At 47.5% G+C, this 12,167-nt stretch overlaps 1 non-coding gene across 1 annotated transcript; it reads right to left on the bottom strand.

The window, feature by feature from the left end:
• Window positions 1-8,971: 8,971 nt before the first annotated feature.
• Window positions 8,972-9,097, bottom strand: LOC112394542 (U6atac minor spliceosomal RNA). Its single transcript, XR_003002172.1, has one exon. It is a non-coding gene; the product is annotated as a U6atac minor spliceosomal RNA (small nuclear RNA).
• Window positions 9,098-12,167: the final 3,070 nt, after the last annotated feature.

The raw sequence follows: 12,167 nt of genomic DNA, 5'->3' as shown, positions 1-12,167 counted from the left end.
CTTGTCTCTGCTTGTCCTCCAGTAGCCTAAGGCACTGGATTCTGGGTAGTGTCAGGGTAGAAGAGCAGGCTAAAAGCAAACCACCCCCCCAGCTCTGACTCTCACTTCCCCAAAAGGCATTTCCGGGGACTCAGTGACAGAAATCACATTCACTGTCCATCACAGGGAATTCTGGAGACTTTGGGTTTATTCAGGAATCTGCTTTTTTTTTTTCCTTTAACCAGGTTCCTCTAAGATGTAGAATTTACAGTGTGACAGCTACACATATATTCACATAAATAAAACGCATTTAAGGGCTTCCCTGGTGGCGCAGTGGTTAAGAATCCGCCTGCCAATGCGGGGAACATGAGTTCAATCCCTGGCCCAGGAAGATCCCACATGCTGCGAGCAACTAATCCCGTGCACCACAACTACTGAGCCCACGTGCCACAACTACTGAGGCTGCATGCCATAACTACTGAAGCCCGTGTGCCTAGGGCCTGTTCTCTGCAACAAGAGAAGCCACCGCAATGAGAAGCCTGAGCACTGCCACGAAGAGTAGCCCCCACTCGCCACAACTAGAGAAAGCCCGCGCACAGCAACGAAGACCCAACACAGCCAAAAAGAAAAAAAAACCCAAAAACCAAAAACATGTTTCTCAAAATGTCTTTAGGACACGCAATGCACTCCAACTAACATTTTCTCACCTATACTAGCCCATTTCATGAGAAAAAGTCCTGAGTGTAAACCCCTCAATTTATTTCAAAATGGTCATGCCCTGTGTATTAAAAAAACTCGAGTTTTTCTCATGAAAAAGAAATGATCTGAAATAGCCATGAGTCCCAAAAGGTGTGGGTAGAATGCATGTGTTGGGGGTGAATTAGAATTTCAGAAAGTTGGAGTTGGAAGAAGTCTCTGTGGGAAGAGGCAGACTTGTAAACAGCTTAGCAGGAAGATGGGGAGACCTGAATATGAATCCAGCTCCTCACTCCCTGCCATTAAGGGCTTCATGGACTTGGACACAAATCCCTCTGCCCGAGGCCTGCACTGTCCAAGACAGCAGCCACTGGCCCTGTGAGGCTATTCCACTGAGCACTGGCTAGATGGCTAGTCGAGGCCGGGATGTGCTATAAGTGTGAAATACACACTGGTAAAAAAACAATAAAAAAAATAAAGAAAATAAAAAAATTTTTAAAAATTAAAAATTAATATAAATAAATAAAAAAAATACACACTGGATTTCAAATATTTGGTACAGAAAGAAGAACATAAAAGATCTTACTAATAAAGAACCTGCTGTATAAAAAAATAAAATTATTTTTAAAATCTCATTAATAAATGCTTATCTCAATTACATGTTGAAATGATAATATTTTGGATATAGTGGGTTAAGCAAAATGTATTATTAAAATTAATTTCAGCTTCCCCCCCTTTCTAATTTTTCCCCCCAGTTGAAAATCCCCCACTCGACCCTCCTGCTCACGCTCAAATTCTTAGGGTTACCATCTGGGCATTACTATACCTACTGGTGTCAGCTCAAACATTGTAACACTGTGTAAAAACAGAATGGAATTCCACAGCAGAATGGATAAATAAGCTGGTATAGTCATACAATGAAATGCTACCCAGAAATTTAAAAAAATGAATTCCTGATACACACAGCAGCATAGATGAATCGTGACAACATTACAGTAAGTGAAAGAAGCCACATTTGAAAGAGTGCAACCTGTATGAGTCTCTGTGTATGAAGTTCAAGAACAGACTAAACTACTGATAGAAATCAGAATAGTGGTTTCAATGGGGGCAGAAAGGATCTGGTTGGAAAGGGCACAAGGGGATGGAAATGTTTACATCTTGTTATGCAATTGTCAGATGTACTGAACGGTACGTTTAAGACCTAGGCACTTTATTGATAACTATACATCATCAAAAAATAAAAATAAAACATAGAATGAGCTGCCTTTCAAGCACTTACCTGGCTGGGCAGGGAATGAAGTTTGCTGGTAGGAACTGGATGGAGACTGTTGAATTCCTCTGGGTACTGGGGCAGGTGGGGGTCTGGAGTTCTGGGGGAAAATGGGAGGAGGAGAGGAAGGGGAGCCAGTTGGATGGTTGGAAAGTGGGAGAAGCATCTGGTGGAAGATGATCAGGAATGGAGTGGTCTGTTGCAGCCTCTCCCGTTGCGGAGCACAGGCTCCAGACGTGCAGGGTCAGTGGCCATGGCTCACGGGCCCAGCCGCTCTGCGGCATGTGGGATCTTCCTGGACTGGGGCACGAACCCATGTCCCCTGCATCGGCAGGCAGACTCTCAACCACTGCGCCACCAGGGAAGCCCGGGTCAATGGCATTTTAAGAACAGGGCTGGATTATGTCAGTTTGCAGTGGTTTGCATTGCTGCATTAGAAACTTCCCCTATGGCCCTCATCCAATCTTTAGTAAAGTCTACTGCATCTCCCAATGCGTTGGTACACAGTTTTGTTTTGGTGATGTGGGGAGTGAGGGAATGACTGAGTTTCATCCCTGGGTCAGTGCAGTATGGAACAGAGGCTCACCCACAGGGGCTCGGAGCTGGGCTGGCCATGGGAAAGTGGAGGCCTCCTGGGGAGCCCACAGAAATCTGTAGGAGGGCTTTGGACTTCGCAGGGCATGGAATGAGGGTTTGAGCTGCTCTCCACCTAGATCTCAAGTGTCTGGGAGATTGTAGATAATACTGAGGCTACACTTGCAAGTCAGCTTGAGCAGTGCTTGCCCAAGTTCGCCTCTTGTTCCCAGACTGTCACTTCCCAGGCTCGGTAAGGCCAAGTTCCCACCTGGCCACTTCACTGTTGTCAGCACCAGAAATGGCCATGTGGATAGTTGATGGCCACTTAAAATCCAGCTGTGGCTGCGGAAGGGCAGGGCAGTGTAGTAAAAGGAGTTCAGCCTCTCTTCTCCCTCTCTCTATCCTTCCATTTCTGTGAAAGGCTAAATATAAGGCCTAGAGAACTAAGAAGGAGAAGGCAAGCCAAACATCCTTTTTTGCACATGCGGCCTTCAGTATGACAGCTTATCACACCAGCTCTCAGATTAATCTTGTTATCTGGTTTATTTCATTACAGGGCTTGACTCTGTTTCACACTGAAATATTGACACATTCACCCATCATAGTTTATTGCTCCCCTGGCCACAGTTAGAAACTACATCTCTTTGCTAGCAAAAAACGAAGGATAATCACAAAATCCTATCCTGGCAAAGTTGTAGTGAAACGGACCCTCCCACAGGGCCAGTGGTACTATACAATGATTTCTTCTTTTTTTTTTAATTATTTAATTAATTTATTTTTGGCTGCGTTGGGTCTTCGTTGCTGTGCACAGGCTTTCTCTAATTGCGGAGAGCAGGGGCTACTGTTCGATGCAGTGCACGGGCTTCTCATTACGGTGGCTTCTCTTGTTGTGGAGCACGGGCTCTAGAGCGCAGGCTCAGTAGTTGTGGCACACGGGCTTAGGTGCTCCGTGGCATGTGGGATCTTCCAGGACCAGGGAGCAAACCCATGTCCCCTACATTGGTAGGCAGATTCTTAACCACTGCACCACCAGGGAAGCCCTATACATTGATTTTTATAAATTTATTTATTTATTTATTTAATTTTTGTCTGTCTTGGGTCTTCATTGCTGCATGCGGGCTTTCTCTAGTTGCGGTGAGCAGGGGCTACTCTTCGTTGCAGTGCGTGGGCTTCTCACTGCAGTGGCTTCTCTTGCTGTGGAGCACAGGCTCTAGGCTCATGGGCTTCAGTAGTTGTGGCACACGGGCTCAGTAGTTGTGGTGCACAGGCTTAGTTGCTCCGTGGCATGTGGGATCTTCCCAGACCAGGGCTCGAACCCATGGCCCCTGCATTGGCAGGCGGATTCTTAACCACTGCGCCACCAGGGAAGTCCCTACATTGAATTTTTAAAAATTTTTTTGGAAAGAAAATAGTAATACATTTGAAAATGGGCTTCCCTCCATCTTATAACATTACTGGAGGATGTGGCTGGAGACGACTGGGAGAAAGCACAGAAAAGCGAATTTTGATTGTTTAGTGTGTGAGAGTAGGATCCTTCTTTCTTTCCCTGCCACCCAGCCTTGCTGTGAGGCATAAAGCAAACACAGTTTCAAAAATTTAGGTATCACGTTTTATAAGAGCTTCTGCTCCCTGCTCCCGAATAGGTTGATATTCTAGTATCTTTGAGATGTTCTACGTGATGTGAGCCTTCCAGAGCTGCAGATCATTCAGGCTTCTTAGTAAGTTTATCCCAGAATTTCTACAACCCAGGAGTCCTTTCCTGGGTCCAACCAAATCGCCTCTTGCTGTTGCTTACTTTCTCTTATTTGCTTGGCTCTAAGAATGCGGAGGGAAACTTGAACCGGTCGCTCGGGGGCTCTTTGGCAGGAATGCTGGTGTCATGTTAAGTAGATGGAGGGGGTCAGGGAGGCTGGTGCCTGATGACAGCGATGACGCCTGTATTTCTATGTCTAGAATGTACTTACATCAAAATAAAACATAGATAACTTTCCAAAACAGCTACACCTGAGAAAAAAAAAGACTTGGCAGGCAAGACAGCAAACTCTTTACTGTGATTATTGTGAGGTGGTGGGATTTGGGGTCATTGTTTCCCCTATTGCTCGGCTGTTTTCTAATTTTCAGAAAGGGAAAAAAAGATGCTAAAAAAAAAAATTAAAAAGAAGCTCCCAGGCTTTGTATTCTCCAGGCTCAACAATCCCCACTTTTGACGCTTCCTCAGAGGTCCACCCATGCAAAGGGACCAGGAAAGGGAGTGGCTGTAGGGACAACTGATGCATGAGAAGGTGGAAGTGAAAAGGACAAAGCCGAGCCCAGGTCTCCTCCGCAGTAATTTTTTCCAGGGGTCAAGAGCAGACTGCTCAATTGAGATCTGACCCCAGCCCAACACACCTTGACCTTGAGGCCTCTGAAAGGCAAGATGCCTTAAAGATAAATCCCTGAATGCCAGAGACACAGTGACAAAGACACCAAGGCTGGTGGTGTTCATCCACGGGTTTCAAGATGTAGCCCAAAGTTCACACAGTCAATGCCTCAACTCCCACCCCGCCTCCAGCACAGACCAATTAGTGTCCTCTCACAGGTCAGTTACCCCAACTCGCCATCAGAATCCAGAGAACGATAACAACCCTCTCGCAGTACACACCTCTCACTCTCGGTCATTATGTCATTTCATCCTGAGAAGTAGGCCTCTTCATGGCCCCACCATACACACAAGGAGATGGAGGCCCAAGGAGGTGAAGTGATCCCGAGGTCACCCAGCCAGCCACCAGCAGGGTGGGCTCTTCAAGGCCAGTGTTTCTCCAGCCCCACCCAGCGGTCATACCAAGGCCCCAGGCTACAATCCCTCAGCCCAAGCCCAGGTGGTCACTCGCACTGACACAGGCCCAGGTGCTTACTAAGTTGCAGGAGGTCCAGCTGTGAGTGGCTGAGGGACCAGCAGTGCTCTGAGTCATGGCCAGCGCAGCTGGGGAGAAGTGGTTCCTCGCCCACAGGCTTTCCACCCACCTGAGCCATGAGTGCCAGCCTGACCACACTTCCCCTTTCTGCTCAGCCAACCGGGGAGAGGCCCAGGCACCGTCACCAGGCAACCAATCCCTCTTCCAAGAAAGCTGACTCCTGAGGCCTTCCAGAATCTTCTTGCTGCCCCTGTGCTCCTGTAAGTCCCACTGGCAGACCGTCCTGGGGTGGAGGGATCAGGCCCCAGGGCGGAGGGGGTTAGGGTGGGGTGGTCCCCACAGATGAGCCTGCCCTGAGCAGCCCAGAGCTCCAGAAAAGCTAAAGGAGCCTGACTCCCCCCCAGGCTCAGAGACAGACCTGGGTGAGAAACCAGTTTACGTGTGGCTCAGAGACAGACCTGGGTGAGAAACCAGTTCACGTGTACCAACGCCGTCCCACAAAGAAAACAGCTCTCACAAGCCCCGGGAGCCCTGGCACTGCTGACCCAGCTTCTGCTCGGGGAGGCGAGGGGAGCCTCCTGTTTCTGAGGGTGTGTGACAGCCTGCATCAAGAAATGGATCCAGTGGACCCCTGGACTCAGTTGCCTTCCCACAGCACCACCTCTGAAATGGGGGCCGGCGGTGGGGAAGCCAACCGACCGTTTGGTGGACTTGACTGTGCTGACTGAAATGAGTGGTCACGTCAGTAAAAAGAGCCAAGCTGGCGTGCATTGTGTCTGCCCGGGGTGAACAAGTTATGATTATTCTCAGCCATAATGATGATACCCTGGGATGTCTGGTAAACGTTTAACAACAGGCTCTCGGGAGACAGAAAGATTCCTGGTTTGTAGTGTTTGCTCATTTCCATGATGTAAATATCCCCACGGAGGCCGATTTCAAGCTACCAACAGGAGTCGCTGGACTTGGCATTGGGAGGGGACGCACACAATTGGCTGCTCGCCACAGAACTGATAAATCCCATTAGGGAGCAGCTGCTGGGGACTAGGGCCCGAAACCGGTGCCCTTATCTCACCCCATCTTCACTTACCTCCTGGAAGATTATTGTCTCCATTTTACAGGTGAGAATATCGAGGCTCTGGGAGGTTACATCATGAATCAACACTGCACAGCCCGGGAAGGACCTTCAACCCAGATCTGTCCATTTGCAAAGGCTAGGTTCTTTCTTATTAGGGTCGATCCAAAGCTTAGCGGCTCAAAAACCTCTCTAACAGCAAATCGTCAATGATCTTTTGAGAAGTGAATAAATGCTTCTGTGGGTACGAGTCATCTTCTGCTACCAAGGTGGTCACTCCTTGGTTTGTGTTTCACTGACTCATCCAATAAGCGATTTTGCTAAGGCTTCGGGACGGCCGTGTTCAGCTGTGATGCAGTGAACTTGATAAACCTACTGCTTCGCACAATGCACTTGTCACAGCACGTCCGAGTGGGGCTGTTAGGAGATCCAAATGCCAGACTCAGTCTGCCAACAACTTCCTATGTGAACCCCTCCCCTCCCTGAGCCTCAGTTTCCTCGTTTGTAAAATAAAAGAGTTTGATAAACATGAAGGTGCTTCAGAGATTGTACCATAAATCACTCTTCCGTTATTGTCTGCTCTCCGCAGCTGGGACAGGGCACCTCCTCAGCTATCCTCCGCAACCCGGGCACCCAGCACGGTCCTGGGCACAACAGAAAATGCCTGATAGATACGTGTCGACTGAAAAAAGGAGCCAAGTAGTCTACAGGGAAAAGAAGTGAGTTACATACTCCAAAGGAGGCAACTTCATTCTAGCAAACTTGAGGGCCTACTTTGCCATGTCCTGTGCTGGGTGGTATGAGGGCCAGAGAGAAGAATCAGACCTAGTGCCTGTCCTCAGGGAAGCCTCTCAAGGTGTAGGAAGAAGGTGGAAACATATTATAATGCTGGCGAGGTTCAGTGCCCTTCGCTTTGTGCCAGGCCCTATGCTCACGTGTCTCTGCTCAGAGCTGAGCAAGTTGTCCCTGGGGGAACCCATGTTCTTCAGGACGGAAGGGCACATAACTAATTACTATTGAAAGCAATGAATACTGGTGCCATGGGAGCACAAAATGGGAGGGCTGAGAGGGCATTCGAACTGGGCCTTGAAGGATGTGTAGGAGCTCACCAAGTGGAGATAATATGGAGAGACAAACACAGAGTGTTTGGACAGCAGCAGGGGATTGTGTGTCTGGTGGGGAGTGAACGTGTTGGCAGAGGGAGGCTGAAAGCAAAGTTTAGGGCCCCTACCAGGTCATTTGGACCTACCCACTTCCTTGCCGTCCACACTCTTCCCCTGGCTCCACCACTGTCTTCCCACAACAGGAGGAGGACAGGAAGTCGGGGTGGTCTGTTTGGCCTTCCTTGCGCACATCTGAAATGCTGCCTGCTGGCCTGGGTAGCTAAAGACATCCCTGCAGGGGTCGAGGCACCCTCTGGTGGTCATCTGTGGAGCTTTCCTCTCCTCAGGATTCAGCTTCACCCTGTGGTTCAAAGTATCAAACTACCTTAAACTGAAAGAAAGGGAAAAAAAAAGCAACAGTTTTTTTTTTAATTAATTAATTTATTTTTGGTGCATTGGGTCTTTGTTGCTGTGCGCAGGCTTTCTCTAGTTGTGGCGAGCAGGGGCTACTCTTTGTTGCGGTGCGCCGGCTTCTCATTGCGGTGGCTTCTCTTGTTGCAGCACGGGCTCTAGGTGCATGGGCTTCAGTAGTTGTGGCATGTGGGCTCGGTAGTAAGCAATAGTTCTTATTTTGGTCAGGCTGGACCATACCTTGGAGGTCAGGGTGGACAGATAAGATGTTCACCACTTAAAGCCATAGAACCGGAGACTATCAGACTAGAGGAGACTCAGAAGGGAATCTAATCCATTCCTCGCCCCACGATTCAGTGTCCTTGTCAACATCTTTCCAGGTAGCACACAGCTTTTGCTGTGTTGTTTCTTCTCCCTAAGGCATCCAAGCCATGTATAAAATGAAGGTCTTACCCCTTGTACCACTTCACAAGTGTCAGTTAACCTCTGCCATGAGCAACAACTGAGGTCAAGTATGTATGGGGTCATATGGACAGAAATAACGTATCTAGAGGCTGTGATTTCTGCCTTCTGATCGCTTAAGTGCTGACACAGGGAAGAAGTTTCCACTTGTATTGTGTGGCATTAAAACAGAATCAGAACCAATGGGTGGAAGCTCTCATTGTGGAGGCAAGCCCTCGTGGTGTCAACTGTCACCTTGGAAGGAGTGGTCACTGAAGGGTGGAGGCCCCGAAGCTTAATAGTGTTTGATACCTTGAACCATAGGGCATAATTGGGCAACCTGGTACAGTGGAAAAAGCACTCAATTTGGCAAACTCAGATTTGAGTGAGATCCCCCCAAATACAACTTGAGTGGCTTTTTCCACTGAACCAGGATGCTGGTGTCCTGAAACAGGGTGGCATGACTTGGATGGAAAAACTCTTTTATTCATGGTTTTAACCCCTTCTCCTTCCTACATTCTTTTTCTTTTTTTAACAGTGGTTAGATGCCACGAAGTAAGTGGCAATGCCTTAACCGTATGTGTGTTGTTAGGCCTGAAGGCCTCTTCCATCCTTGTCAAGGGCAGTGCTAACCTTCTCTCCTTTCATACAACACCCTACATTCTTATTGAGGCCAACAACTTCATCACCCTATGGTTCAAAGTATCAAACTACCTTAAAGATTTAGTTTTTAATTTATTTTTGGCTGTGTTGGGTCTTTATTGCTTCACGGTGGCTTTCTCTAGCTGCGGTGAGTGGAGGCTACTCTTCGTTGCGGTGCGCGGGTTTCTCATTGCGGTGGCTTCTCTTGTTGCAGCACGGGCCCTAGGCGTGTGGGCTTCAGTAGTTGTGGCGCACAGGCTTAGTTGCTCCGAGGCATGTGGGATCTTCTCAGACCAGAGATCAAACCCGTGTCCCCTGCACTGGCAGGCGGATTCTTATCCACTGCGCCACCAGGGAAGTCCCTCAAACTACCTTAGACTGAGAGAATGGGGAAAAAAAAAAGCAACAGTTCTTACTTTGGACTAGACTCTAGTGTTTTCCCATGAAGACTTATAAACATTGTCCAGTCCATGCAGTGACTAAACAATCTGCGCAAGGCCTTGCTGCATGTACCCTGCCTCTCGGGTAGCTTTCTTGGGAACTCACCCAGCCTGAAATGCAAACAAGTGTTGGTCACTGGAGCAGGGGCCTCCCTTGAGTTGTCTAACTGCCTCTGAGGTTGCACCTCCGTGTGCACATCCTCCACGTGAGATGAGAGGTGATTGTGCATCTGTGCTCGGGGGTGGGGGATAGGACCTCCGGAGAAAAGCAGCAATGATGCTGCATGACACCATGTGTTAGTACTCATTTATCGGACCAAATATTTATCGAGCGTCTCTTATGTGCCGGGCACTGAGTACAATGGTGAACAGACCTAGTTCCCATCTTCTGGTGACTTACAGTCTAGTGGGGATAAAGACAAGTGGGTAGGTTATTACAGTCCGGATAACTGTGCCAGTGACACACGCTCTCACAATAGAGAGTCCTGACGCTTGGGAATTTAGGATATAACGGTGGCATTTCAAATTATCACGGGAGAGAAGCATTATTCATTTCATGGTACTGGCTAGCCACTTTGAAAAACTACCTAGCTAGATTCCAATCTCACTTCTCCTAGGAGAACACATTCCAGGGTGTTCCAGCAAAGACTTAACTTGAAAACATGAACTTATAGGAGTGCCAGAAGAAAATATGGATCATTTTCTTTTTAAAATTATCAAGAGCGGGGAAAGACTTTCTAAGTTTGCTACAAAGCCAGAAGCCATAAAAGAAAAGTGATAAATTGGATTATATTCTTAAAAGGTTTCTGAAGGATAAGAGAAACCAGACAGATGACTGAACAGGAAAAGATATTTGTTACATAAATAGGGAAGGATCGATGTTTCTACTTGAAAAATGTCTTTTATAAGCTAATAAGATGTAAAATAAACATGTCAATAGAAAAATGGGCAAAAGGCAATTCATGGAAGAAATACAAATAGTTGGCAAACATATGATAAATGATTACATCTCACCAATAATAGAAGAAATGTATACAACCATAGTTTATTATGATGAGAATTTAAACCAGTACAGCCTTTCCGAAGGGCAGTTTGGCAACATGCATCCGTATTAGTTTTCAAGGGATGCTGTAACAAAGTATCACAAACTGGTGGCTTAAAATGAAATTTATTGGGGCTTCCCTGGTGGCGCAGTGGTTGAGAGTCCGCCTGCCGATGCAGGGGACACGGGCTCGTGTCCCGGTCCGGGAAGATCCCACATGCGGCAGAGCGGCTGGGCCCGTGAGCCATGGCCGCTGAGCCTGCGCATCCGGAGCCTGTGCTCTGCAATGGGAGAGGCCGCAACAGTGAGAGGCCCGCGTACCGCAAAAAAAAAAAAACAAAAAACAACCAAAAAAAAAAAGAAATTTATTGTCTCATAGTTCTGGAGGCTAAAAGTCCAAAATCAAGGTGTCAGCAGGACCACGCTTCCTCTGAGATTCTGGGTAGAACGTTTCCTTGCCTCTTCCAGCTTCTGGTGATGCCTGGCAATCCTTGGCTTACAGATGCATCCATCCAATCTCTGCCTTTGTCATCCCATGGCCATCTTCACATTGTCTTCTCTTTCTGTGTGTCAGTGTCTGTGTCCAAATTTCTCCTTTATATCAGGACACCAGTCATATTGGTTTAGGATCCAACCTAACGACCTCACCTTAACTTGATCATCTGCAAAGACCCTATTTCCAAATTAGGTCATTCACAGATGTTAGGGGTTAGGAAATTGACATACTTTTTTTGTAGGGGGCCTCGCCACGCGGCTTGTGGGATTCTTAGTCCCTGACCAGAGATTGAACCTGCGCCCTCGGCAGTGAAAGCGTGGAGTCCTAACCACTGCACCGCCAGGGAATTCCCTGGCATACCTTTTTGAGGAACACAGTTTAACCCATAATAGTATCCAAATGTAAAATGAACGTACCTGTGACTCAGCAATCCCATATTTAGAAATGTACTCTCAGGAGATACCTAAACGAAAAGCAAAGAGGTTCAGGATAGTATTGTTTATAATAGTGAAAAATTAGAAGCAATCTAGTAGTCAGTTGTGTATTCGTTAAAAATGTTATTCTATACAATAGTATGAAACCAGTAGAAATGGAGATGTAATTCTATATTTATGGCCATAGATAAGCAGTCACACCATATTGCATGAATGAAGCAGATTATAAAGCAGCATGTGTATTGCCCTTGTAAACTTGTGCATTTAAATCTAAGTCAAGAGAGATGCACCCCAGTATAACAGTGGCTCCCTCTTGAGTTGGTGGGATCCTTAGAGATTGAAATTGTCTTCTTTCCATTGTCTGAGGATGTTTGGATACGTTTGTAAGTCACAAAAACAAGAACAACTCTTTAAAGGGCTCTTACCGGGGTATGGGAGGCCAGAGCATGTGGGTGGAGCGGGGAGTCGTCTTGAAGCCCACCGTGTTGCTCTGTTCTCCCCCAACAACAACAGCCATGCAGGCCTTGCACCTTCTCCCCAGCCCCCATGCCTTCCCTGAGGTCACTGAGGGGAGATCTTCCCGGCCCAGATGGAAGGTCAAAGTGTAGATATTTGGGGGGTGTGGTGGGCAGGGGGCAAATGAAAGGGGTCCCTGCCCACTTCTTCCCATT

Source organism: Neophocaena asiaeorientalis, unplaced genomic scaffold (genome assembly GCF_003031525.2).
Source record: "Neophocaena asiaeorientalis asiaeorientalis breed wild unplaced genomic scaffold, Neophocaena_asiaeorientalis_V1.1 scaffold129, whole genome shotgun sequence".
In the NCBI taxonomy this organism is placed as follows: domain Eukaryota; kingdom Metazoa; phylum Chordata; class Mammalia; order Artiodactyla; family Phocoenidae; genus Neophocaena; species Neophocaena asiaeorientalis.
The sequence above is the reverse complement of the archived record's forward strand: the minus strand, read 5'-3'. Positions and strand labels throughout refer to the sequence as shown.